The following is a 5,370-nucleotide window of genomic DNA, read 5'->3' as shown; positions in this document are numbered from 1 at the left end:
TCTGAACCATCTTCCCAGATCCACCTTTCTGCTTCTTAAAGATGCCAATCCAGTTGTTCTTAACTTGGTTGTTCTCCTGGCTGTTGCCTGAGAGTGCTCTGTTATTCCCATTAGGAAGATTAGAGAAACTAGCAGTAAATGGGTTGGAAGAAGAGCAGGAATCCACAGGTTGAGAAACTGTTTTGTGTGTGTATGTGTGTTCACACACATGTATGCATGTGCCTATGTGTGTGCATGAGTGTGAATGTGTGTGCATGTGTGAGCGTATGTGGGAGCTGGAGATTGGTCTCATGCGTCATTCGTCAAGATGCTGTCCATATTGTTTTGTTGAGACAAGATCTCGCACTGCCTAGGAACTCGCCAGCTGAGCCGGCTGGCCAGTGAAACCCAGGGCCGGCCTGAATGGCTTCTCAGATCTGGCATTACATGCTGGTGTCACCAGGACTGCCTAGCTTTTTAATGTGGGCCCTGGGGATCAAATCCAGATCCTCAGGGCAAGTACTTCACTGAGTTTCTCTCTCCAGCCAGTCACAGGCCGAAATCAAAATTATTCTACAATTAAACCTTGGTTTTGATATTGGCAGAGATACACACATACATGTATTTTGACTATAATGAATACCATCATCCTTGCCTTTAGTGGGTTCTCCCCCCACCCCGAATTTAAAAAGAAAAAGAAAAGATGGAACCAACGAAACATGTTCTACTTTTAAAAGTGTGACGTCAACATTGTCCTGTTGTCCCAAGTATTCTCAGTTTTACTGACAATCACACCCATGTGTGGGCACTCATAGAGTGGGTAACGTTCAAGTTTGCACATTTTCAAGTTAATGACAGCTAAAAGACTCTTATATGTTACAGGGTTTTGCCAACTGTGAAATACAGCCAGTCACAAGATGAAATCACTATTGTGTCAACAGAAACAGGAGGTAGACATGGTCCAGAGAATGATAGACTGCAGGTGCTGGTGTCTGAAGCCCAAGGACCTCAGAGCATCTCTAGAATATAGTTGCTGAGTAATAATTAGTGTATGTTGCCAAATCTGCTTTTTGCTTCCTTGAGCATTTTTCATTAGAAAGATACCATCAACAGAAAAAAAAAAAAAGAAACAAAACTCATTTGACTGTATCCGTGAATGTTTCTGCAAATGGAACATAATTTTGTGATTATGTTAATCAGATAAATGTGTTTTGTTTGGTTCAGAAACATTGAAGAATTTCTGACCCAATTATAAAATTTACATTTTAAATATGAAACATATGGGTATACACTCACAGATGACATAACATCCTCAAGTGCGTAAGGAGGAACAATCTGACAGATGTTCACAGAGGAGTGGACATAGAAGACATGTCAGGTGTGAGTTAATAATGGCAGCAGCTAGAATTGGATTTTATTGCCAAAGAAGGCAGACGGGAACTCAGCTTCTGCACAGCCTCCCGAGATCACTGTATTCCCCAGTTGTAGCTCCTTCCAAAGATGTATTCTTCCTGCCAAGCCTGGCCGTATGAGTTGTTGGAAGGGATTGGTTTCAGCACTCAACATGTTTTTCAGAGATGCTGGGGTAGTCTTAGTGCCAGCAAAATAAACAAATGCTCCTTACTCAAAGGCTGGTATTGATATCCTCCCTTCCTTTCATAAGGTCTTTGGTTCTAGTTATATAGAAACATCCCTCAAACTGTGCTTCTTTAAGGTCTCCTCTGATTTTTTTTTTCTAAACTAGAATAACAGAGCAATCTCAGTGATCAAATCATTATTGTATGAAAGGTTATGGCTTTGGGAATGTTTATTACAGACTTATGGGTCACAGGAAGCAACAACAAAGATGAATAAGACTGAATGTTTGAAAAGGGGGTATTGGTTAAATAAATCAGGCTACTTCAATACAAGGACATGATAAACATCCAGGGGAAAAATAGGATTTTTTAAATCAGTAAAACCTGTATCTTATTCCAATGTCAATTAAAAAAAAAAAACCCACCAACTGCTATGAAAACAGGTCAACTAGGTTCACAAGAGAACCCAAAAGCTCTTCTTAATAAAATACATCCAACTCCACTGTCTTCACATCCTTCTCTTCTGTGTACTGATACAACGCATTGTTTCCTCAGATGAGCACATTGCCATATTTGTTCTTCAACTGTCCATTTGTATGCTCTTCCGTCTGTTCCAGTGCTATATTCATGTAGCCATCCAGGCAGGCCAGGACCCCTCCATAATCCACGCCAGAATTTGATTTCACCACAACTGGTAGCCCAGTGATCTGCTTCAAGAAATCACTAGGGATTTGTTTCTGCACACTCCTTTTTAACAGTTCGGAGAGGCAGGAAACCCGATTTCTCATCTCCTCTGCTCCTTAAATAGCTCTGCAGCATGGGTGGCTCCTCACCATTTCAACTGTCATGTCCCCAAGCTCATCTCACAGCCGGATCCGGAGCCCTCACGGGCCGGGCATCCATGAACATGTGCGGCAAAAAACAGAAAAAGAAATTATATATATAATATGTAACATATGTGAAGAAAATACAATGTTCAAAGGCAATTCACATCAAATAGAATATTATGTTATTATTCCAACTACCATTGCCCAGACAAACCAAGCGGCACACATGCCGACAGGCAGACTGGAGTCACCTGACTGGATGACGGATCTGCAAACAACTCTAACGATCGTCTTTTTGTCCTCACATGCACGCATGTTATGAGAACATGTGTATGTGCAGTTTAACTTTTCTACCAAAGAAACGGTGCAAATCCGAGCATGCTGCTGCTTCTGCTTGCAGCAGTCAATGCAAAGACTTAACTGTTGCTGTGACCATGGTAACAATCCGTTGTGCACAGTGCTCGTGAATGATTTAATTCATTTTGGGACCATTGCTTTTTAAGTTAATTTGAACAATTTCATGTGTGTATGCCGTATTGTGAAAGTATTCACCCTTGTTGCCTCGTATCTCTCTTCTACTCCTGATTCTCTTTCTTTCCCCCAAGTATCTCTTCTCCTCCTTTCATGTCGTGTGTGTGTGTGTGTGTGTGTGTGTGTGTGTGTGTGTGTACACAGGTAGCCACAGCTGCTATGTTCATGATTATATTGGCCATGCATACTTGGAACACAGTATTTTGTAAGACTCCACTCCTTCAGCTCCCTCTCGTGCTCTGTCTGTCTGTCTGTCTGTCTCTAAGGCCCAGGGTCTTAGGTTCTTGTTTAGGGACAAGTACTCAGTAGCCAGTCTCTACATTAACCATTGCTCACTACAGAAAGAAACCTCTATCCAAGGTGGATGGCTGCACTGGTATGGGGACCTGGCAACTGCCAGAATTAATTGTTTTTGTAAATATAAGCGAGCATGCATTCAGATTTTTAATCAATGTGTTACTGAGATCAGGTTTGCGTGGGTATATAAAAAAGAGAAGAGGGAGGCTATGGGCTGAATACAGTGAAAGCTTGTGTCCTTCAGCAGGGAGAAGGTGAGGCCATCATGGAGAACGTGACAATGGGTACTGCAAATACTGGAGCATGTTTCTCTTTCTCCTCGGACCACCTTGGCTTGGCACTGAGGAGCTATGGGATGGTAATGGACCTGCTCAGGGGAAGTCTGACAGTTACTAGGAGGCCTGTGGATGGTAACGTACCTGTGGGGTCATAATGTACCTGCTCAGGGGAAGTCTGACCATCTGTGGATATTTCCTCATGGCATAGAACACTTTTCAGAGTTAAGTCTACAAAGATATTTAGAGCCACTGAAAGCGCATGAATAATAACAAGTCTCCTTGCTTCCCGAAAATATATTTCCATCTAATATGTATATATTTCCATATCTCTACATCTCTGTCAGTTATTGCTTCCATCATTCAAGTACAGTAAAAGCTCATTTTTAAATTAAATAAAAAATGGAAAACAATTACATATATGTTGGCTTTAATACAGACTTCAAGCTTTTAATAATTTAAAAATGAAGGCGATCTAATTTACAAGTCAAGAGAAGTTTCATCATTTTTTTGATATTTTCCCCAAATTGCTCTTTCTTCCTTATAAAATGTTAATTTAATTTAACTGACAGTAATGAGAATTGCAACTGAGCAGATAACATATATACAGTTTTTCTCCGTGAAGCTATGACATCATCTTGGAAAATGTACTCTTTATTTTAAAACAAATTCAAATATTTTCAAATAAAGTCAAAGACTTATTCCAGTAGTGAATTCAGAAAATTACTCTTCATGTAAGGGAGTTTTTAAAGAACTATATTATAAGATAGTTTTAAAATTTTTTTATTGATTCTTTGTGAATTTCATATCCTGTACCCCAATCCCACTCATCTCCCTATCCCTCTCTATCTGGCCTCTGCCCTCGCAACCTCCTCAAAAGAAAACAAACAAAACAAATGAAAATAACAACAATAACCAACATCTTGTCATAGAAGCTGCACTGTGTCACCCATGTCATGCAGCACACCCTTTTGCCCACACATCTTTACTTAAAAATGATCATCGCAATGGTCATTGGTCTGGTCTAAGGCCTCTGGGTTCTGCTCTACTGGATTCTCATTGAGACTGCTCTCGAATCCTGTTGTTGCCCTGTGTCATGGAGATCCTGCAGCTTTGCTTCTGCAGGACTTGCTCCTTCACTGCACTCCAGCAGTTCATAGATGAGGTAGATGTCAGGGTAGGACAACTCAACGCCCTGGATCTGGGCTTGGGTGGTAGCTGCATTGTTCAGCCTATCTCTCCTGTGCCTGTGCCACTGAGCTCTCCAGCTTTGCCCAGGCAAGGGACAGGGAGGGCTGTCCTGCTGTGGCAGCCAGCAAGAGCACAGTCACTTCTCCTTCACTCATACTGTCAGGGCCAGCTCTACTGTGCTTCCTGGGCAAGGCACAGTGACCCCTCTTCTAAGTGCAGCAACTGGTGAGGAGCAGGGCCAGGTTGCTCACTGTCAGGCCCTCAGAGCCAGCTCTTTCATGATTCCATGGTGAGGGCTACCAGCTCTCCTGTACTCATACTCTGTGGGAGGCTCACCTGCACCCACACCACATGGGCCAGCTCTACTGTGCGGCCCAGGCGAGGGGTGGGACTGCACTCCTGCATGGGGTGGGGCCAGCTCTCCTGCCTGCCTCAGGTGGCAAGGGGAAGGCAGGGAGAGGGCAGGCATCTCTCCTTCGCTGATAACCCTGTGGCCAGACAATGAATGAGACCAGCTCCACAAGCTGGTAGCCCCTCTTACAATAACATGGCCCAAGGTAGCAGTCTGGCCCAGGGACGTCTGCATGGCCTTTGGTGGTAACATGGGCCAAGGACATGGACACAGATGCCCTGTTGCTGCAGGGCCTTGGACCCAGACATGACCCTTGGTGGCAGCACGGCCTGATACATCAC

General features: G+C 43.2%; 1 pseudogene; it reads right to left on the bottom strand.

Annotated features, from left to right (window-relative positions):
- Positions 1-2,035: 2,035 nt before the first annotated feature.
- On the bottom strand, positions 2,036-2,344 carry LOC129666585 (U6 snRNA-associated Sm-like protein LSm6; annotated as a pseudogene).
- Between the last annotated feature and the right edge of the window lie 3,026 nt (positions 2,345-5,370).

This window comes from Psammomys obesus, unplaced genomic scaffold (assembly GCF_907164565.1).
Source record: "Psammomys obesus unplaced genomic scaffold, mPsaObe1.curated_primary_1811, whole genome shotgun sequence".
Lineage (NCBI taxonomy): Eukaryota > Metazoa > Chordata > Mammalia > Rodentia > Muridae > Psammomys > Psammomys obesus.
The sequence above is the reverse complement of the archived record's forward strand: the minus strand, read 5'-3'. Positions and strand labels throughout refer to the sequence as shown.